The 24,091-nt window shown below is 35.8% G+C and overlaps 1 protein-coding gene across 1 annotated transcript in view; it reads left to right on the top strand.

Annotated features, from left to right (window-relative positions):
* Nucleotides 1-24,091, top strand: part of PDE9A (phosphodiesterase 9A) — a 243,660-nt gene that overhangs the window by 92,264 nt on the left and 127,305 nt on the right. The gene's annotated exons all lie outside the window — the stretch shown is intronic.

Raw genomic sequence — 24,091 nt, 5'->3', positions numbered from 1 at the left:
AGGAACCATAGAAATAGGAAGTGAGTTAGGAGGAGGTTATAAAAGATACTGAGCAATTGGTGGATCTGTCAGTTGCTAACAGTTAGGGCTGGCAGTTTGCAGGAAGTTGGCTACTGGGCTTGAGTTGGTCAGTGAGGGTTGGTTGCTAGTAATATAGGTTGGTGATTAGTTGGTACTTGGCATTTAGTTGCTGGAATATAAAGGCGGGCCTGAGCTTACTGAGAGGGCTTTTGGTGTTAGCCTTTAGAGGGCTTTTTGCCTTTTGGGTTTTTGGCTTTTGATTGGTTTAGACTGTTGGGGTTTTTTCCCTTCCATGAACTTTTTGGAAGGTGGCTGGTCTTTGTTGACAGACCTAATTGGAGTCAGATTAAACAATGATTGGGGTTTGTTTTGATTGGGCTGGATTGGGTTGGAACTTTGTGGGGTGGTGGTCACTAGCGGTAGTTATAGGCAGTTATAGGTAGATATAGGCAGTTTTAGGTAGCAATTATAAGCAGTTATAGATAGTTATAGGATAACTAATATAGATATTGGGAAATTTCTTTCTCTCCCTCTTTCCTATATTTCCTTTCTTTACTATATTCATTTGACTATATTCTTTTACTATCTCCATTTTAATTAAACTAAATTGTTAATTGTTAAAAGCTGCTAGAAGTTTTCTTTTCTCTGGCTTAAAGGAATAATATTAATTTACAACTCTATTATATTCTCATTAAAACTTGAGTTATTAAGAGCTGCTCTTTTATTTTGTCAAGACCCCTATTTTAACCCTTTCAGTATAAATGATTTTTACAATCCCTTCCATGTCTAAATCTTATGATTCTATGATAAATTACTTTAAATATTTTTACATTCATTTTTTTTTCAGATTAGATAATAAGATAGTGACCAAAAAATACATATATTTAACTGTGTACAAACAATATGGCAGTAAGGGAGCAATTTTTTATGACTTACTTGCTACTAAAAGCAAATTGACAAAATAGCAAGAGAAATAGTGTCTTTTTGCTTCCCTCACAGCAGGGGCAGGTCAGATTTGAAGAATTCTAGGATAGATCCAAGGATTCTGATTCAATCCAAATAAGTCTCAGGTTATTCTCATTCTAAACATTAACTTGATTCCACATCCATTCTAGTTTGTTTTCTGAGAACAAATAGAGATAAGGAGATCAGATATTACTCTACCCTACAGTGAATACAAATCTCCCTGACATCATAGAGCTGTTTGGATTTCCCAAAGGTCTTCTGAAGTGGAGGTGATATGGGGCTAAACTCTTCCCAATCTTTCTGGAATTTTCCAAAAAGCAAACTGATTACTGCCAAGCAAGTATTAGGGACATTGTTGCCTTATATTCACCTAGTCAGGATTACCACACAGTAATACAACCATAACATTGTTGTTGTTTTTGTTCAGTTGTTTCTATCACATCTGACTATTTGTGACTCCATTCAGGATTATTTTTTTGACAAAGGTTCTAGAGTAGTTTTGCCATTTCCTTCTCCAGGTCATTTTACAAATGAGGAAACTGAGGCCAACAGGGTTGAGTGACTTGCCCAGGGTCACACATCTTTTAAGTGTCTGAGGCCAGAGTTGAATTTAGATCTTCTTCACTCTAGACCTGGCATTCTATCCACTGTACCACCTAACTGTCCTATAATATTAGCTGCCTTTATTTGTATTTAGTTTGCTAATTTCAGCAAATTTAATGAGGAAATTCAGTTTTGGGATCCACATGGTACCTGAATAATGTCCTTGCCATGAAGAACAATTAGTAATTAATCAATTATGGAATAGTTGTTCTCTTGTCCTCACTGATCATTTATATGGTAAAGGTACTTCACCTTTCTCAAAAACTATCACTATCCACTAGAAAATGTGTTTAAACCTTCCAATTTGAATTTCATAAGAAAAATAAAGTAAGACCACATGGTCTTAGAGATAGGCAGCTTTTTCAATCAAGTGGCAAAATGGAAAGCAAATAGACTCTTAATGAATATGGATTGGTTAAGCAGATTCATCTTTCCTTACAAAGTGATTGAAGGTGGAAGGGGAGGAATGAGGCAGATAATGGAAATTTAGACTTAAACAGAATTCTCCCAAGCTCAGGAAGAGCCTCTAAATTTCTTTGCCTGGTTTCCCCTCAATTCTGATCACATTGTGCCAATAACAGTAACAGAATCCTCTAATAAATGGAGTCACAGAGTAAAACATCTGCCAGATTTGGACTCAGAGGACCTGCATTCAGATCCTGGCTCTGCCAACTGTGTGATATCAGGAAAGTTACTTAACCTCTGACTTGTTTCCTCATCTATAATGAAGGAGCTTCTAGCTTCATTTTCTATATAATTGTAATTGACATCCTCCCTCCACTATTAAGACTGCAATCTCCCTTCTCCATCTCTTTTGTGATGGCATTGAAGTTTCAGATTGCAGTCACAACCTCTTTAATCCTGGAGATTTCCATTTGGAACTACAATCATCTCCAGTGTCCACTCCAACACCTTAGTCACTCTCAAAGGAAGTATTATACATTATGTTATTTGATTATTCTCTCTTTTTAGTTCAACATTAATGGCATCTTAACTATTTCTATGACTATTCTTTTTTAGAAAACCTTTTAAATGACATACAAAGGAAGATTATAGAGTACTTTTAAAGTTAATTAAATTAACTTCTAGACTGAGAATAGCTTAAACCTTTTCTTGATTGGATCAGATGACCTGGATATCCTAGAGTGCTTCAATCTGAATTAGTCCCTAAGGTGAAGGACATTGTTTCTCCTATTGTTTTGTCAGTGATCTTTTTTTTCAAACCCTTCCATTCTAATTTGGCTATGTCTGGTTTTTTTTTAAACAATTATTTATTTATTTTAAATATTCTTTTCTTTTTAAGCTTTGAGTTCTAATTTCTCTCCCTTCCTCCCACACTCTCCACACTCATTGAGAAGGCAAGTGATATTGCCAGTTGATTTCCAGTTGTTTGCCACCATAAATGTGAAATCATGCAAAACACATTTCCATATTAGCCATATTGCAAAAAAAAAGCAAGAAAATTAGAAAATTATACTTCAGTTTGCACTGAGTTTATCATTTCTCACTCTGGAGAGGAATAGCAATTTTTCACCAGGAATCCTTTGGAATTGTCTTAGATCATTGTACTAAGTACAATGTAGCTAAGCCTTTCAAAGTTGACCATCATTACAATATTGCTGTTATTGAGAACAATAATCTCCATTTCTCATTTCACTTTGCAACAGTTCACACAATTCTCATTATGTTTTTCTGAAACTATCCCTACTTGTCATTTCTTATAGCATAAAAGTACTCCAGCACAATCATATACCACAGCTTATTTAGCTATTCCCCAATTGATAGGCATCCTCTTGATTCCCAGTTGTTTGCCACCACAAAAAAAAAAAAAAAGAATTGCCATAAATATTTTTGTACACATAGGTCCTTTTCCTTTTTCTTTTATTTTCTTTGAGATACATACCAAGTAATGATATTGTTGGGTCAAAAGGTGTGTAGAGTTTTATAGTCCTTTCGGCATAGTTCCGAATTGTTCTCCAGAATGGTTAAACCCAGGTCACAACTATGGCAACAGTGCAATAGTATAGCTATTTTTCACCCATCTACTTCAGCATTTATCATTTCTATTAGGTGTGAGATGGTCCCTCAGAGTTATTTTAATTTGTATTTCTTGAATAAATAGTGATTTAGAGTATTTTTTCATATAACTTCAGATAGTTTTGATTTATTCTTCTAAAAACTGCTTGTTTTTCACATTCTCTGATCAATTGGGATGGCTTTTATTTTTATGAATTTGCCTACTTCTCTATACATATGTTTTTTTGTTTTGTTTTGTTTGTTTGTTTTCCCAGAGCCCATCCAAATGGACTCTTTCCATATTTTATTATATAGCACACCTAACATTTACAGATTGGACTCTCCAGAGGGAAGCTACTATGTTGGGTTTTAGGAATAACCCTGTAGGTGACTACTTTTAACTAATGTAGCTCATAAGCCCCCACCAATGTTCTTCCCATTAACAATCTGCCCGAAGATTTTATTAGCTTTTAGCAAAATTATTTACTAAGATAATAGATTAAAGATGATTTGTTAAAAAAAAAAAAAAAGAATGGTTAGTACAAAACATTTCCTTACAAAAGGTTAATGCTCCCCCTCACATAATACCCAATGTCCATGGGGAAAATAGGCTTAAATTTATCTTAAAATAGTAGTGAAACACACATAAAGGACACTCATGCATTAAAAGTAGTGTAGAACTCCTAGTATTACAGGGACAAGAAGGCTTGATTTTCTTTGTAGAACCATTACATAGTGCCCCTTGTATTAAGGCTCTCTGCTGGGAGAATTATTCAACTAAGATCCTTTCAGAGTATATAACTGATTCTCTACTCTTTTTCAAGGTATTGTTTCCTTGAAGTTGCTTCTTCTCATAAGTGACTGTCTTTCTGAATCTGTCTCTACTTGAATATGTATCTTTGCTTTGATCAGATGCAGTGATTCTTTTATTTTTTTATTGATTAAGAAAAATTTTCCATGGTTACATGATTCTTGTTCCTTCCCTCCCCTTCTCTCATTCCCCTCCCATAGTGAAAGAGCAATTCCTCTGGGTTTTACATGTGTCATTGATCAAGACCTATTTCCATATTATTGATATTTGCACTAGGGTGCTCATTTAGAGTCTACATCCCCAATCATATCCTTATCGACCCATGTGATCAAGCAGTTGTTTTTCTTCCGTGTTTCTACTCCCACAGTTCTTTCTCTGGATGTGAATAGGGTTCTTTCTCATAAGTCCCTCAGAATTGTCCTGGGTCATTGCATTGCTGCTAGTAAAGAAGTCCATTACATTCGATTGTGCCATGGTATATCCGACTTTGTGAACAAGTGTTTTTCCTTCTGCAGATGCAGAGATTCTTATTGGTCCAGTAGTTGCAATCACCTGATTTATAAGAGGTGCAGATGAGAAAGATCTTCTTTCCTTACTTCACTCTGGCATAGGTATAGGCATCTTTCCCCCTGACTACTCAAATTCACAAAGGCTGAATGGTTTACTTCTTTTATGTACAGGTCCAAGAGGGCAGGATTCATTCATTCAGTCTCTCATATTTCTTTTGTGATGTTGGTTGTCTTCATCCATTGACCAAACCCTACAGTCCTCTCAAACTGATTAAGAAACTCTTCCACACTTTATTGGGAGGTTGTAGGAAAATCCCTTACTATTTCCTTTACACATGATTATTACATTCTATGTGCTCTATGACTACATCAGCTGAGTTGGTAAGAACTGAGTGTCTTATATCATCCTTTATAATTTGATTCATGGCAGGTGAAATGTCAGAGTTATTTTCATTTACATATTTCTTATTATTGTTTTGGTACATTTTTCATATGGTTGTTGATCATTTATATATTTTTAAAACATTTATTAATATTCATTTTTAACATGGTTACATGATTCATGCTCCTACTTTCCCCTTCACCCCCCACATACCCTCCGACCCATGGCCGACACACATTTCCACTGGTTTTAACATGTGTCATTGATCCAGACCTATTTCCAAATTGTTGTTAGTTGCATTGGAGTGGTAGTTTCGAGTCTACATCCCCAATCATGACCGCCTCAACCCACGTGTTCAAGCAATTGTTTTTCTTCTGTTTCCTCTCCTGCAGTCCTTCCTCTGAATGTGGGTAGTGTTCTTTACCATAAATCCCTCAGAGTTGTCCTGTGTCATTGCATTGCTGCTGGTACAGAAGTCCATTACATTCAGTTTTACCACAGTATATCAGTCTCTGTGTACAGTGTTCTTCTGGCTCTGCTCCTTTCACTCTGCATCAATTCCTGGAGGTCTTTCCAGTTCACCTGGAATTCCTCCACTTTATTATTCCTTTGAGCACAATAGTATTCCATCACCAGCATATACCACAATTTGTTCAGCCATTCCCCAATTGAAGGACATACCCTCCCTTTCCAGTTCTTTGCCACTACAAAAAGCACAGTTATAAATATTTTCATACAAGTCTGTTTATTTATGATCTCTTTGGGGTACAAACCCAACAATGGTATGGCTGGATCAAAGGGCAGGCATTTTTTATAGCCCTTTGAACATAGTTCCAAATTGCCAGCCAGAATGGTTGGATCAGTTCACAACTCCACCAGCAATGCATTAATGTTCCAATTTTGCCACATCCCCTCCAGCATTCATCACTCGCCCTTCTTTCATTTTAGCCAATCTGCTAGGTGTGAGGTGATACCTCAGAGTTGTTTTGATTTGCATTTCTCTAATTATTAGAGATTTAGTACACTTTCTCATGTGCTTATTGATAGTTTTGATTTCTTTACCTGAAAATTGCCTATTCATGTCTCTTGCCCATTTATCAATTGGAGAATGGCTTGATTTTTTTATACAATTGATTTAACTCCTTGTATAGTTGAGTAATTAGACCCCTGTAAGAGTTTTTTGTTAAAAAGATTTTTTCCCATTTTGTTGTGTCCCTTCTGATTTTGACTACATTGTTTTTGTTTGTATAAAAGCTTATTAGTTAAATATAATCAAAACCATTTAATTTAAATTTTGTAATTTTCTCTAACTCTTGCTTGGTTTTAAAATCTTTCCTTTCCCAGAGATCTGACAAGTATACTATTCTGTGTTCGCTTAACTTATTTATAGTTTCCCTCTTTATATTCAAGTCATTTACCCATTCTGAATTTATCTTGGTGTAGGGTGTGAGATGTTGATCTAAACCTAATCTCTCCCATATTGTTTTCCAAATTTCCCAGCAGTTTTTGTCAAATAGTGGATTCATGTCCCAAAAGTTGGGCTCCTTGGGTTTATCATACACTGTCTCACTGATGTCATTTACCCCAAGTCTATTCCACTGATCCTCCCTTCTGTCTCTTAGCCAGTACCATATTGTTTTGATGACTGCTGCTTTATAGTATAGTTTAATATCTGGTACTGCTAGGCCCCCTTCCTTCACATTTTTTTTCATTATTTCCCTTGATATTCTTGATCTTTTGTTATTCCAAATGAAATTTGTTATAGTTTTCCCTAATTTAGTAAAGAAGTTTTTTGGTAGTTTGATAGGTATGGCACTAAATAGGTAAATTAATTTGGATAGAATGGTCATTTTTATTATCTTAGCTCATCCTACCCATGAGCAATCAATGGCTTTCCAATTGTTTCGATCCAGTTTTATTTGTTTGGAAAGTGTTTTGTAGTTGTTTTCGTATAATTCCTGTGTTTGTTTTGGTAGTTAAATTCCTAAGTATTTTATATTGTCTAGGGTGATTTTAAATGGTGTTTCTCTTTCTACCTCTTGCTGCTCTATTGTGTTGGAAATATATAGAAATGCTGATGATTTATGTGCATTTATTTTGTATCCTGCAACTTTGCTAAAGTTGTTGATTATTTCTACAAGCTTCTTAGTTGATTCTCTAGGATTTTTTAAGTAGACCATCATATCATCTGCAAAGAGTGATAGCTTAGTCTCCTCCTTACCTATTTTGAAACCTTCAATTTCTTTTTCTTTTCTAATTGCTACTGCTAGTGTTTCTAGTACTATGTTGAATAATAGAGGTGATAATGGGCATCCTTGTTTCACTCCTGATCTTATTGGGAAGGCTTCTAATTTATTCCCATTGCATATGATACTTGTTGATGGTTTTAGGTATATACTGTTTATTATTTTTAGGAAAGGTCCTTCTATTCCTATACTTTTCAGTGTTTTCAATAGGAATGGGTGCTGTATTTTATCAAAGGCTTTTTCAGCATCTATTGAGATAATCATGTGATTTTTTTTGTTTGTTAAACTGTTGATATAGTCAATTATGTGAATAGTTTTCCTAATGTTGAACCATCCTTGCATTCCTGGTATAAATCCCACCTGGTCATGGTGGATGATCTTCTTAATTACTTGCTGGAGTCTCTTTGCTAGTATTCTATTTAAGATTTTTGCATCTATGTTCATTAGGGAGATTGGTCTGTAGTTTTCTTTCTCTGTTTTTGATCTCCCTGGCTTTGGAATCAGTACCATATTTGTGTCATAAAAGGAATTTGGTAGGACTCCTTCTTTGCTTATCATATCAAATAATTTGTGTAGTATGGGGATTAGTTGTTCTTTGAATGTCTGATAGAATTCACTTGTGAATCCATAAGGCCCTGGCGATTTTTTCTTAGGGAGTTCTTTGATGGCTTGTTCAATTTCTTTTTCTGATATGGGATTATTTAGGTATTCTATTTCTTCTGCTGTTAATCTAGGCAATTTATATTTTTGTAAATATTCATCCATATCTCCTAAATTGTTATATTTATTACCATATAATTGAGCAAAATAGTTTTTAATGATTGCCTTAATTTCCCCTTCATTAGAGGTGAGGTCTCCCTTTTCATCTTTGATACTGTCAATTTGGTTTTCTTCTTTCCTTTTTCACATTTGTGAAATTAGACCATTATCAGGGAAACTTGGTATCAAATCTTTTGATATTACTTCATTGTCTATATTATCTCTTTTAATTAGGTCTGTTTTTGCTTTGGCTTTATCTTGAAATCATGATTGCTTTTATTGCCTTTTTTCCTTCAGTTGAAGCATATTAGATTTTGCTATAGTCCTTTAACTCTAATCATCTTATCCTGTTTTAAGTGTGTCACTTGTAAACAACTTATTGTTGGATTCTAATTTCTAATCCATTCTGTTATCTACTTATGTTTTATGGATGAGCTCATCCCATTCCCATTCCCAGTTTTATTACTATTTTTGCCTTCATCCCATTTTTTTCTACTTATTTTCTTCTTTCTCTTTTTCTCCTGTCCTTCTTCAAAAGTCTGTTTTGCCTTTTGCTTCCCTTAATCCAGCCTCCCTTTTATGATTCCTTCCCCTTTCTCTTATCCATTTCCCCATCTATTCCCCTGATGGGTAAGATAGATTTCTACATACAACTGAGTGTGTGTGTGTGTGTGTGTGTGTGTGTGTAATTTTCCATTTTTGAACCAATTCCAAAGAGAGTGGGGCTCAAGCATTGCCCACCACCTCCCTTAGCTATTTTCTCTTCCATTGTAAAGGCTTTCCCTTGTGTGCATCCTTTAGGTAAGAAAAATTTCCCGATTATGCTTCTCCTATGCCTCTTCTCCCAGTACATTCCTCTTTCTTACCCTATCATTTTTTTCTGAGATATTCTCAACATAATCAAATACATCCAGTTTCTCCATTTATACAGGCTCCTAATTACCATAAAAATGATAAAGTTCTGAGGAGTTACATGTATTTTTTTCTGACAAATTGACATGATTACTTTTTTCATATTTACCTTTTTATATTTCTTTTGAGTCTTGTGTTTGAATATCAATTCTTCTATTTAGCTCTGGCCTTTTCATCAGGAATGCTTGAAAATCTTCTATTACATTAAATATACATTTTTCCCCTGAAGGATTATATTCAGTTTTGTGCTAGGTAGATTATTCTTGATTGCCTAGCTCCTTTGCCTTCTAGAATATCATATTCCTAGACCTCTACTCCTTCAGCAAGAAAGCTTATAAATCTTGTGTGATTCTGACTGTGATTCCATGAAATTTGAATTATTTCTTTCTGACTACTTGAAATATTTCCTTCTTGGCCTGGGTGCTCTAGAATGGGCTATAATATTCCTGTGAGTTTTCATTCGGGGATCTCTTTCAAGAGGTGATCAATGGATTCTTTTCATTTCTATCTCACCTTCTTAATCTAAGATATCAGGACACTTTTCTTTGATGATTTCTTTAAATATGATCCTTAAGTTCTTTCTTTGTGCATGGTTTTCAAATAGTCTAATAATTATTAAATTCTCTCTCCTTGATCTCTTTTCCTGGTCAGTTTTTTAATGAGATGTTTCACAATTTCTTTTATTTTTTTCATTCTTTGTCTTTGTTTTATAATTCTTTGCTGTCTTATGGAGTCATTAGCATCAACTTGTTCAACTCTAATTTTTAAAAAATTATTTTCTTCAGTTAGCTTTTGTATCTCTTTTTCCATTAGATCTATTCTACTTTTTAAGAAGTTCGTTTTTTAAGTAAATTTTTGTGATTCTTTTATTATTGTGCAAATTTTAGTTTTTAATGTGTTATTTAAAAGTATTTTTGCATGATTTGTGTATCTTTTACCAAGCTGTCAATCTTCTTTTCATAATTCTCTTATAGCACTCTCAATTTTTCTCAATATTTCCTCTGCTACTCTTATCTCATTCTTAAACTCTTCAAGGAATTCTTGGGCTTGTGATCATTTAGCGTTTTTCTTTGAGGCTTTGTTCAGAGCTATTTCCACATTGTTGTCTTCTTTAGAGTTTATTTCTTGGTCTTCTTTATCACTATAGTAGCTTTTTTATGGTCAAGTTCTTTTTGTTGTTGTTTGCTCATTTTTCTAGGCTATTTCTTGACTTTAAACTTTATGTTAAAGTTAGACTCTGCTCACATAGGGGTGGTAAAGCCCTTTTCCAAGCTTCAGATTTTTTCTTGATGTTATTTTCAAATCTAGTTGTGAAGGAATCATCATGTTTTAAGTGCTTCTATGATGCAGAAAGAGTCCCTGCTCTCCACATCTGTGCATTTGTCTTTACCAGGAAGGGACCCCTAGACCTATGTAGCCACAATTGCTAGCTCTCCCCTCAGCCTTGAAACTGAGACCATAACCCCATTTCCTTTCAACTACAAGCTCTTATCTTCCTCTCCTCCTTGGAATGGTGACGAGGGCCCCTGCTCCCTTGTGACAGATAAGAAACATTCCTCTTACCCTGAAACTATAACCCAGTATAGGCAAATAGGCAACAGAGTTGTCAATCAGAGTCAACTACACCAAAGACTAGCAAAGAAGTCCCAGGAATCTCTTTCTGACCATTTGTCTGATTCATTTTATGTCTCTGGACTAAAATCTCCTAAAACTGCTGCTGCCACTGTTGAAGCACCTCCTAGTGCTTTTTTAAAGTTTGATAAATTCTCACATCTCTCCAAAGTGTAGTCCCATCTATGATCATAGGAGAAGAGATTTATAACCAGAAGGAGACTTACAGGTCATCTAATCCAAACCTCTCATTTTTAGAGGTGAGAAAACTGAGGCCCAGAAAAGTGAAATGATTTGAGTGAGGCTAAAAAATTAGTAAATGTGAAGATCTACACCAAGATCCTCAAAATACTAGACTCCATTGAATCCAGAAAAATTGCTTCTGTTGTTTTTATTTCATTTTTATTTTATTTTATTAATTAATTTAGAATATTTTTCCATGGTTACATGATTCATATAACCATGATTCATGTTCTTTCCCTCCTGTTACGATTAAAAATGATAAAGACTGATATAATAAGAGAAATTAGTAGTTTAATTAAGGCTATGCTGATAGGGATAAAATCATTAGACCACACGCCTGTAAGAATTCACATTGCCTCAGCCATTTTTACCTTTCGTATCACGTGCTCAGGTAGCTAAGAGGGCCACTTCCTCCTCACCCAGGAGACTTATCCCCTCTCTTACATCATCATACTTCCTGTTTGCCATGAGGAATCATGGGAAATGTAGTTTCAAAGTCCCCACGTGTCCATAGGAAATATATAACATACATTTAAATGGCATCTTCCCAATTCCAAATATACAATTCCCCCTGAGATCCAGCAAAAAAAAGGTTGGTCCTTTTTCTTCGCTGGATCTGTAAACATAGACAACTTCTAAATTTTAGGAATTGGGGGGACAAAAGAAATAGATGAACAAATGGATAAAACTAGCTACATTAACAAAAAACCAATTTGGGGGCAGTCCCCTACTGGCATAATAGTCTACATTTAAAACAATATATTCAACTTAATTTCAACTCCCCATAATTCAATTAACTGCACCCCAAGGTTCAAATTTGGTCTTCATGGTACAGTGAAGGCTTTTCAGGCATCTTCATGGTGTCTTCACCAAACAGGTTCGTCGTCTGGATTCTGGGGAGATGGCAAAATCCTTATCCTGAAATTATTCTCAAAGAATTTAAACCAAACATTATAGATTATAAAACATACATTTCCTTCTAAGAATCATATATTTCCCCCTGAAATTACTCCTAAAAGAGTTAAATATACATATATTTTTACATTATCGAATTTTAAAAACTTAACATACATCACCCTGAGGAAAATTCTAAACACACCTTTTTTCTTTAAAAAGGGTACCTCAGGTCAGCTACAGATGTATGGCTGTGTCACGAGGGTTGTATGAAATCAATTGGCAAAAGAAATAATAAAAAAGAAAAAAGAATAAAATTCAAAAAAAAGAGAAAAAATTAACTTGTGAATGAAATGTAAATGTGCAAAAAAAGGAAAATAAACCTTGAATCAAGGCCCAATTTAAGTGATTTAAGCAGTTTGCAATTACCCATTTAGGGCCAGGACTTAAGGGAAATGTCTCTCTCTGATCTGATTTGCCATCAACTTTTCAGGGAAGTGAGCCAAATAAATAACCAATCTTAGGTACTGGCCTAGGAATTTAAATTGAGGTGACCCACATCCTCTAAAGTTTTTGAAAAGACTGGGACTCCAGGACTCAAACCCCAACTTCTAAGCCCTAAAGTATTGCCATAGACTTCTGCAATCCATGCAGATTTTTAGTCAAGTGACCATGTGCTTTCTTAGCACTATTAACAGTTCTCATGTTCCCTTCTCCTGGAATCAAACAGAAAGGCATTAAATCATAGTCCCATATTCTCCATCTCAGGCTCAGGTATTTGCATTAAGCTTATATTGCTGTAGAATCAGAAAAAGGATAAATAATGATCATATATGTACTTCCAGTACAAGATGAGAAAAAGGAAAAATCAATTGCTCTAATTAAAAAAATGTTTTAAAATAAAAAATAATAATAATAATAATTATTATATATATATTTATATATAGCTTAGAACTAGAAGGGTTTTGTTACCCAAAAATGAGATTTTCTGTGAGAGAACGTGGATCTTACAAATAGCAGATTCACAATGCACATTCAAATAGAGTACCATAATTTCCAATAACACATTTTAAAACAATAAACAATGATGTTTTAAAAAATCATATACTTGTTACAACTTTTAAATCTTAGCTAAGAGTTTCTCAACAAATTCTGTTACGGCTTCCATAGCAAAATCTGATATTTGAAAAAAGAAACCTTCTGGTAAATCATCCTCAGATAAGAATATACAGGAGCTCCTTGGCTTCCTGTTTTAAAAAGCAATCCCGGGTAGGAAATTTTATGCTTCTACCCATTTAAGGCAACAATTTTTCTTATAATAAAATATATAAAAGTTTATCCTATAAGACAACAATTCTTTAGGATCTAAAGTAAAAGTTAAAAAAACCTCTTGTAAAATTACAAGTCAATTCTCAAGGCATGGAAACTTCCAAGGTTCTACACAATTACCAAGACAGAATAAAATTTAAAAAAACATGTGTTCCTATAAGATGTTATAACCACAGTGTTTTTGATACAGTAAGCTTTGAGTAAATTAGGAAATATAATAAAATCATAAGCAGAAACTTCATTAGCTTAAAATGATTCAGTGCAACAGGAAAATCAACGAAATAAGCAAGATTAATTCACAAAACTAATTAGCAAAATGCAGTAAGATACAGTCTCTTTGAAAGTCATTCAGTTCTGAAAGGTTTTGTTTTTTTTTAAGGTTTTTTATAATCAGTCTCTGCTCTTAGTTCAGAGTTCCCGAGCAGGTATGGGGTGAATTTCTTCCCCCGAGTTTTAGTTTTTAATAATGGCAAAAGTTTGAATAGGCCATGTGCCCAATGAAGAGTAATCACTAGTTCAAGGTTCAGACGCTAGGTCCACGTGGGTTGGGTCGTGGATTCTGGGCTAGAGAAAAGCTTAGGTCAGTTTTGTAGAAAATATCCACGTGGAGGGCTTGTGGGCGGGGGTTTCTCCGTGGAGGGCAAGAATGGCCTTTCAGGTTAAGAGTTCTCTATAAGAGAGTAGGGAGAAAAGGGGGATACTTCCCAAATCTTTAGCAGCAGAGGCTGAAGCTGAAACGGCAGAACTCATGAAGTCAGGGCGCGGGTGGCTCCTCAGAAATTTCAGGATTCAGTAAGGCAGGAACGGAGAAAAGGTCTGCTCCAGTGAGTCAGGAAAAGCAGCAGAGATCAGAGTAGGCAGGAACTTGAGGCAGTGGTCTGTACCGGGGGGCCTGGCAGGGATGGAGTCCAGGTCAGGAGTCAGAAGTGGCGACAGAGGCACTGGCAGGGCACCGGCATTTTGCTTTTAAAGCCAGAAGCCAGAATCGGCTGGCCTGACCTCCCAAGGTGGTTTGGGCTGGACTGGCTGGCTGAGTCCCATGGGAGGCAAAAACATGCTGTTGCTTATAGTGAAAGCATGGCGAAGAAAGCCACTTTCCTTTTTTAAAAGAATTGCCCAAAAGAGCTGAGCAAGATGGCCAAAAAACAGGCATAGCTCTCTTTAGGCTATCTGGAAAATTAAGAATTTGAATTTCGACCTTGCTGTTGCCATTATTGTTATGATTAAAAATCATAAAGACTGATATAATGAGAGAAATTAATAGTTTAATTAAAGCCATGCTAATAGGGATAAAATCATTAGACCACGCGCCTGTAAGAATTCACATTGCCTCTGCCATTTTTACCTTTCGTATCACGTGCTCAGGTAGCTAAGAGGGCCACTTCCTCCTCACCCAGGAGATTTATCCCCTCTCTTACATCATCATACTTCCTGTTTGCCATGAGGAATCATGGGAAATGTAGTTTCAAAGTCCCCACGTGTCCATAGGAAATATATAACATACATTTAAATGGCATCTTCCCAATTCCAAATATACACCCCCCCCCACAATCCCAAAGCCAACGAGCAATTCCATAGGGTTTTACATGCATCATTGTTCAAAACCTATTTCCATATTATTACTATTTGTAACAGAGTGATCATTTAAAGTCAACATTCCCAATCATATCCCCATTGAACCATGTGATCAATCATATATTTTTCTTCATGTTTCTACTTTTACAGTCCTTTCTCTGGATGTGGATAGCATTCTTTCTCATAAGTTCCTCTGAATTGTCCTGGATCATTGCATTGCTACTAGTAGAAAAGTCCATTACATTTGATTGTGCCACCATATATCAGTCTCTGTGTACAATGTTCTCCTGGTTCAGCCCATTTCGCTCTGCATCAATTCCTGGAGGTCTTTCCAGTTCACATGGAATTCCTCCATTTCATTATTCCTTTCAGGGAATACCATCACCATCAAATACCACAATTTGTTTAGCCATTCCCCAATTGATGGACACCCCCTCATTTTCCAATTTTTTGCCACCACAAAGAGCATAGCTCTAAATATTTTTGTACAAGTATTTTTCCCTATTATCTCTTTGGTATGAACACAGCAGTGGTATGGCTGGTCCCATTGTTTTTTAAAGTATACTTCTTACTATTGTAATTTTAAGAATATATTTAGTTGAATTTTCTTTTCTATGTTTTCTTTATATTTAATATTTAGTTAAATATCCTGAGTTCAAAGAAAAGTGGAGAGCTAAATATTTGTATAAACTCAAAAGTTGTGTCATCTAAACCAAAACTAATGATTTTTAAGTTTAATTCATAATTCTCTTCCTTCAATCTTTATATACAACCAATTGCCAAATCTTTTTGATTCTACCCAAGCAATATCTTTCCCAATAATCCCTATTTCTACTCCATCTCCAATTACTGTAGCCTCTAAATTACTCTATAATTGCTTACAATCTTTCCCTTCTCTAAAACATCATTTATACAGAAGCCAGATTGATATTCCTAAAACAACAAAGCCATTACCTTGTGTAATAGGATCAATATCTACACAGCTTTCCCAAGTACTCCCTCCAACAAAATCTAGGCTAGTTCTTTCCCTAAAAATCAAGGAAACTATCCCCCAAATTTTCTGGTCCAGAGGGCTCAGACTCAAGCTATCTATCTATTGACAATTATAATTTCCTGATGGTCTCAAATCCATGTTGTCATGAGGTCAAGGTTCCCTAATGGAAAGAAGGAAGGAAAGAAGGAAGGAAGGAAGGAAGGAACGAACGAACGAACGAACGAACGAACGAACTGACTTTCTACTGCAAAGTTAAGACCCTTCAGATTTGAGAAATAGCAATATTGTTAACTACTCACCACACACTGCCCTGTTAATATGACATATTTCCACATGAAAAGGAAGGGAGCCACTACTAATTCTGTATTTTTATTTGGTATCCTTTCTCTGGCATGGCTCAGTAACTCTCTTTTTGTTAACTATTGAAATTAACTACAAGGGTTTTAGTTCATTCCAATAATGGATCTAAAGAACCAGGTGACCAATCTGAGACAGGACTAGCCAGTGACACCATCATCACTTCCTTACTAAAAATATAGCTCCCTATTGCCTCTAAGATAAACTAGAACTCCTTGAAATGGCATTTAAAGCCCTTCACAGTCTAATTCCCACCTACTTTTTAGTCTTAACTCATATTATTTCCTTTCCCATATTTTCCTCTCCAATTGAAATGACCCAACAGATTTTCTTCATACAGAATATTTTATCATTTGCTTCCATGCATTTGCAATATGCATAATCCCTGGCTTAGAATGCTTTCTCTCCTCATCTTCTCTTACCTTACAAAGAATCCCTAGTTTCCTTCAAAACACAGATAAAGGGTTATTTTCTATATACAAGATCATTTCTGATCATTCCAGTTACTAGCATTCTCTCCTTCTCAAGATTACTTTGAATATTTTGTGTTCACATATATGTACATCCACTCCCTACATTCTGACTCCTATATATAAAGTCAGTGAGAGCCAAGACTTGTTTTTGTTTTGCTTGTGTATACTCAGTGTCTGGCATAGCACATGCTCTAGAGCAGGGGTTGGCAACCTTTTTGGCCATGAGAGCCATAAATGCCACATTTTTTAAAATGTCATTTCATGAGAGCCATACAGTGCTCACAGTGCGCGCTCCTGTTACAGCGCCTGAAAAAAAAAATTGACTTTATTGCTCCTGCAGAAAGAGCCATATCTGGCCCTCAGAAGAGTCAGATATGGCACGAGAGCCATACGTTGCCGACCCCTGCTCTAGAGTGTAGTGTTAACTAAATACATTTTAATTGAAGAGAAATGAACTAACTGATTACCAAAAAGAGAACAAAAAAAGGACTCTTATCTTTTACGTGGTTTAAACTGGCACAGAGTCATTCTATATCTTATTTTGAGGTATATGATATTGAATCTTTTTTTAAAACCTTAACTTTCTGTCTTAGAATCAATACTGTGTACTGGTTCCAAAGAAGAGCTTTGAGCTGGGCTATGGAGGTTAAGGGACTTGCCCAGGATTACACAAGTAGGAAGTGGCTGAGGTCAGATTTGAACCCATGATCTCCAGTCTCTAGACATGATTCTCAACCCACTGAGCTACCTAGTCATCTTCTATGGTACTACATCTGATTAAAAAAACAGCAAACCAGAAAAACCAAACCTTGGCTATATTTAGTCATGAACCTAAGCCTCTTAAGTTCACTTTTATTGTAGATCTTCTGCTGCCTAAAACCACTCTTATTATCTAGGACCATGATGGACTAAATTTGTTCAAATCAACCTTCTCTTCTTTTCCATTTATTTCCATTCCATGCAAAACAATTTAACAAGAATATATAAGAAAATCTAAAAGCCTTGGCAAAAGATTGGACTTGGGGGTTGAATGAAAGTAAAGAGTTAAGGATAGTACCTAGGTTGTGAGTCTTGGTGCTGGTGAAGAGGGTGGTTTTAGTAAAAAAAAAAATTAAGAGGGGATAGTTTCAGGAAAAAAGATAATGAGTTAAGTTTTATAAAGGTAAATCTGTAAGCCTCAAAAGTGTTTGTGATGTCTTAAGCAATATGCTAGATTTTAGGAATACAAAAACAAAGCTAAAACTATGCCCTGCTTTTAAGGAGCTTACATTCTACTAGGATAGTATGATATTTAAACAGATAAGTAAATACGTGATAATTTGAAGGCAAGCACTAATAACTAGAGATACATTAGAAGTAACAATTGAGCTGACACTCAAAGAAAACTAAAGTTTCTAGGAGATGGAGATGAGGGAGAAGTTATTTCCAGGCATGATAAATGGAGGGAAATGAAGGAAGCCACTGCCAGAGCTAAGTCTGAGTACCCTTTTTGAGTACCCTTATTGAGTACCCTCTTCAAAGGTATGGAGGCAGAGATGGAGATAAGTTCAGGAAATAACAAATAAACTTGTTTGATTAAAATGTAGCAAAGCATACTGGTGGAGTTGTGAACTGATCCAACCATTCTGGATGGCAATTTGGAACTATGCTCAAAGGGCTTTAAAAGACTATCTGTCTTTTAATCCAGCCATAGCACTGCTTGGATTAAAACCCAAAGAGATAATAAGGAAAAGGGCTTGTACAAAAATATTTATTGCCATGTTCTTTGTGGTCGCAAAAAATTGGAAAATGAGAGAATGTTCTTCAATTGGGAATGGCTGAACAAATTGTGGTATCTATTGGTGATGGAATACTATTGTGCTCAAAGGAAAAATGAACTGGAGGAATTCCATATGAAGTGGAATGACCTCCAGGAATTGATGCAGAGTGAAAGGAGCAGATCCAGGAGAACATTGTACACAGAGATTTGTATACTGTGGTACAATCGAACATAACGGACTTCTCTACTAGCAGCAATGCAAGAATCCAGAGTAAGGCTGAGAGACTTATGAGAAAAAAAACTAGCCACATTCAGAGGAAGAACTGTGGGAGGAGAAACAGAAGAAAAACAACTGTTTGAACACATGGACTGATGGGGATTATTATTGGGGATGTAGACACTAAACGATAACTCTAGTCCAACTATCAATAATATGGAATTAGGTCTTGATCAATGATACGTGTAAATCCCAGTGGAATTGTGCATTGGCTAAGGGACTTGGGGGGTGGGGGAAAGGGAAAGAACATGAAATATGTAAGTATGGGAAAATATTCAAAATAAAAATTTTAAAAATAAAAAATAAAATATAGCAAAGCAGACTGTATTAAAATGGTAAAAATATTTTTAAACAGCAAGCTGAAGAGTTTGTGTTTTACCTTAAAAGTAACAAGGAACTACCAGAGATTCTTGAACAAGGGAATGGGCATAATTCATTTTATGCTTTGGGAAGATTATTTTGGTAGCTGTGAGGGAAATGTCAGTAAATAAAGTATGTGCTAAGTGCTAGGGATATAATGAAAGTTTAAAATATGAACTATGCTATCAATGAGTTCATAATTTAATTCAGGAAACAACATGCAAACAACTATGTACAAATAAACTGTATATAGCATAAATCGGAAATAATCAACAGAAAGAAGGCACTAGTATAAGGGGGATAGAAATAAACTTCCTATAGAAGATGGGATTTTAGTGGAAATTTGTTATTAAAATAAAATAAAACATAAAACATAAAAAAAGAAACAAAAGTAGTACTTAAACAAGACAATTCATCTTCTGACTCTAGGTATTTTTACTAGCCATATCCCATGTTTGGAATGACTTCTCATTTCTGCTTCCAGACTTGTCTGACTTCCTTCAAGCCTCAGCTAAGATCCCAATCCTTTTTTTTTTTTTTTTTCAAGAAATGGCAATAGGGTCATTATCACTGGATTGCAGAGTACATAGGAAGAGAGGGTTATATGGTATAAAAAGACTAGAAGTAGGTTATAAAGGGTTTTGAACACAGAATAGGATTTTATATTTGATCTTATAGGTAACAGGGAGCCGCAGGAGTTTATTGAGTAGAGGAGTGACACACTCAATACTTTAAGAAGGTCACTTTGACAGCTGAATGAAGGATGGACTTGAAAGGGGAGAGATTTATGGCAAGGAGACTGTAACCAATAATGGGTATTACAATAGTACAGGTGTGAGGTGATATGAGACTGCACCATGGTAGTAACAGTGTCAAAGGAGAGAAAAGAGCAGATTTTATAAAGGAAAAATCTAAAATCCTTGTCAACAGAATGGACATGGGGGTTAAGTGTGAGACTGGGTGAATGGAATAATGGTGGTGCTTTCATTAGGGGAAAAAATTAGAAAGAAGAGATAGTTTTGGGGAAAAGATAATGAGTTCAATTTTTAAAGGTAAATCTGTAGGTCTTCACAACAAATTGGACATATATGTTGAATGAGTTAGAATACAAGAATGACAACTAAGTAATGAGCCTGGGTGACTGGCAAGTGGTACTCACAACAGTTATGAAGAAGGGATATTTTAGGAGAAACGATGAGCTCAATTTTGAACATGACAAATTTGAAATGTCTATGGGACATGCCATCCCATAGGTAGTTGGAAATATGAGACTAGAGATCAATAGAGAATTTAGCTCTGAATAAATAGATCTGAGAATCATCTGCATAAAAGTGATCATTAAATCTGTGAGAGTTAATGAGATCACCAAGTGATAGAGGGAGAAAAGAAGGCCCTGTGGAACACCCACAATTTGTAGATATAACCTGGATGAAAATTGAATTAAAGAAGACTGAGAAAATTGTCATAGGAAGGGAACCAGGAAAGAGTAGTGTCACAGAAAACTAGAGAGAATAGGGTATCAAAGATATAAAGGACGATCAGCTGTCAAAGACTGCAGAAAGGTTAAGAAGGGTGAAGACTGAAAAAAAGATCTCATTAAATTTGGCACGGAAGACATCATTAGTAACTTTGGGAGTCCAGTTTCAGTTATATGATTAAATCAGAAGCCAATGTAGAGAGAAGAGTGAGAGGAAATGGGGGCTTCTATTGTAGACAGGTTTCTCAAGGAATTTAGTGACAAATGACAGGAAGGATAGGAAGTGATGACTGGCAGGGATAAATGAGAATTTGTAATCTTTGTTTTGAGAATAGAGGAAATGAAAGCCTGCTGATAGGTAATAAGAAAGCAGCCAGTAGACAGGGAGAAATTGAAAAGCAGAATGCTTTAAGAAGGAAGGCTAATTGCTATAGTCCAAGTGAGACATGATGAAGGTGAGTAGAAAGTAGATGAAGATAAGAAATGCTATATATTTGACAAGAATTGATAGCTGGATAAATGGAGTAAGGGACAGTTAAGAATTGAGTGTGATTCCAAGATTGCAAAGCCAAGAGATTGGAAAGACAGTGAAGCTGTCCACCAACTTCACAGAAGTTCCTGGTGGGTAGAACACATAGAAAGGGGGAGCAGGGTCCGAGAGAAAAATGGGTGATGGGTTAAAGGCTAAGGGACGGAGAGCATAAGGTAAGAAGAAAGACACAAAGACAAAGAAAGTTCCAACGTGAAGTAGTTTGACTGTGAGTTAGCTCTGATGGAATAGAGCTTAACTGGAATAGAGCTCTGGTGGTGAAGAGCTAGCTCTTAGTCGGACATACTGATGCTTTTATTGGGGTAACAGCAGTAAAGGGGGAAGGGAGAAAAATAATTAAACAAGTTTTCTGATGCATTAACATTATGAGGTAATGATCACAAGGTACAAACTATTGGATCCTAAGATAATAGGTTACCTAAGACAATAACACCCAGATCTGGAGTTCATATGGCCTAAGGCATCTAAGCTTGTTTGATACAGATATTAATTGATTGTTATTGGCCAAACAAGGAGACTGAGATAACTGATCAGTCTTCAGAGTGTAGCCTCAGGGATGGGCTAAGAATTTGACAAGGTTAAGGTTTAATTTAACTCAAAATTACAGAAACCAATCATTAGAAATATCATGAGTCAACTTTTTGAGCATCCCTAAAATATTATGAAGATATCCTTGGACAGCATATGCTCATCAGAGAAGTTTAAAGTAGGGGCAGATTTATGGGGCAAAATATGCATACTATTTTGGACATGTTAAAATTGAGAATCTTAGAAAATCCAAGTGGAAATGTCTAATAAACAGTTGGTGATATGGGACCAAAATTCAAGAGAGAGATATAAACTAGATATGTAGATTTGAAGATCATTTGCAGACATGACCATTAAATGCATTGGAAGCTGATGAAATTAAGAGACAAGATTATATAAAGAGAAGAGTAATAAAAACAGTATCTTGGTTTACAGGCAAGACATATTATGATCCAGAAAAGGAAAGTGAAAAAGAATGCACAGTAATGGGAAAAGAGAACCACAAAAGTTGAGAGAGAAAAGAATATCCATTGAGGGGAGTGGGTGGAGGACGGATGAGGTAGAGATCAAAAAGAATTAAAACAGAAAGGACCACAGGATTAAATATCCATGGAGAGGGCAGTTTTGGTCAAGTGGTGGAGTATGGAGCCAAATTGCAATGAATTGAGAGTAGAAACAGCAAGTTTAGGCAATTCTTTCTAGGAGTTTGGCTGTGAAAAAGAGAGAAATTTTACCTATTCACCTATTTATTACTTACCTATTATTATTTATTATTTATTTAAGAAGTGAATATGATTCCATCTACTCCATACAACAGTTCTCCCCCTTCTTGGATCTTTACCTTTCCCCCAGTATAAGTTTTTCCCTAACAATAAAATGACTGCTAAATACAGTAGAGCTGGACTTTCTCCACTGAAGTTTCCCTCTGGGTTCTGAATCCACATAATCCGCAGATTAGGGAATCTGACCTCCATAGAGAGGTCTTTTGTCTTATTGTCTCAGGCTATTTAATACCCACTCCCACTCAGGATCCCAAAGTTAAAACTACTTAAAACTTAGTTTGGGGATTATGTCTAGGTTTTTACCAAAGTAGGGGAAGGTATGATGTAGATCAGGAATAAGACATCTATTTATTTCCTTTTCACAAGAAAAATACTGAACAACCTATAAATACACATTGAAAGAAAAACTCACTCTCCTGAGAGGCTGAAATTTAAAATTATCAAAACACAAAGGAGTTTGCAATATTGCTAAATCAAGTTTTCATATTTCACCTCATAACTCCACCGTCAAAATTCCCCCTAAGTCTGTATCTTTTGGCAAGCCAGACCAGTACTCAATCTCATCCCCCTATCTGGGTTGCAGAAATTCCTAACCATGTGTCAGCTCTGACTGATAAAACCCAGGATCACTCAACCTCTCAGATTCAAAAGACAGTCTCTAAGGCTGGACATATCCATCTGGGGATATTGTTTGTATGTCCAGGGAAGGAAACACAAAGTAGAAAAGGCAGCCAAGGGTCCCAAAGCTTTAGCAACCTTATACCTACCCATAGCTACTCTGCTACCAGGTATGGGAAAGGGCACCTTCTCATCCCTTCCTTTCCTGGAGGAAGCTCAAAGACTCCTGTTGTGCTTGGCAAATAAGAAGTACAGGGGAAAAGGCTTTAAAGAGCCACCAAGTCAGTAATTCTTCCTGTTCAAAAGCCAATAAGGGGGTTACTTAAATGTTTCTGGGATCCTCGGATGTTTCCAGGGATGCTTTGCCATGAGTTCCCTGGAATGGCCCCTAACTTCTCAACAGATGGTATGTAATTTCTGATATATTTTAATCCCCTTTTTGGTGGTTATTGTATTTAGTCTCCCTTGCCAACTTCATCTTATTCTGAACTTTAGCATTCATAGCATTCTTCCCACAGGAGAGTACTTTACATTTAGATTGATCTTCCATAATCAACTTGATTCTATCTTGTGTTAGTGTCTTTTTCTTTAAATTAAAAAAAAAATTAAAAAAAAAAAACACCTTACCTTCCAGGGGCAGTTAGGTGGCTCAATGGATTGAGAGGAGATCTGAAAACAGGAGCTCCTGGGTTCAAATATGATGTCAGATACTTCCTAATTATGTGACTCTGGTCACTTTTGACTTATCTTTGCCACTCTTTTGCCTTGGAACCAATACACAGTATTGATTCTAAGACAGAAGGGAAGGGTTCATAATAATGAAAAAAAAATTTTTTTTAACCCTTACCTTCTGTTAGTATAAATTCTAAGACAAAAGTAGGGGAAGAACTAGGCAAGCAGGGTTAAGTAACTTTGCCCAGGGTCACACAATTAGGAAGTATCTGAGGTCAGATTTGAACCTGACCAGGCCTGCTGCTTTACCCACTGGCGTTTATACCTTTTTAAAATCTAAATTGTCAATTGAGTTATCTTTAGGTAA

The sequence above is a fragment of the Gracilinanus agilis genome, chromosome 3 (assembly GCF_016433145.1).
Source record: "Gracilinanus agilis isolate LMUSP501 chromosome 3, AgileGrace, whole genome shotgun sequence".
Taxonomy (NCBI): Eukaryota; Metazoa; Chordata; class Mammalia; order Didelphimorphia; family Didelphidae; genus Gracilinanus; species Gracilinanus agilis.
Note: the sequence above shows the minus strand (reverse complement) of the source record. Positions and strands in the feature narration are given on the sequence as shown.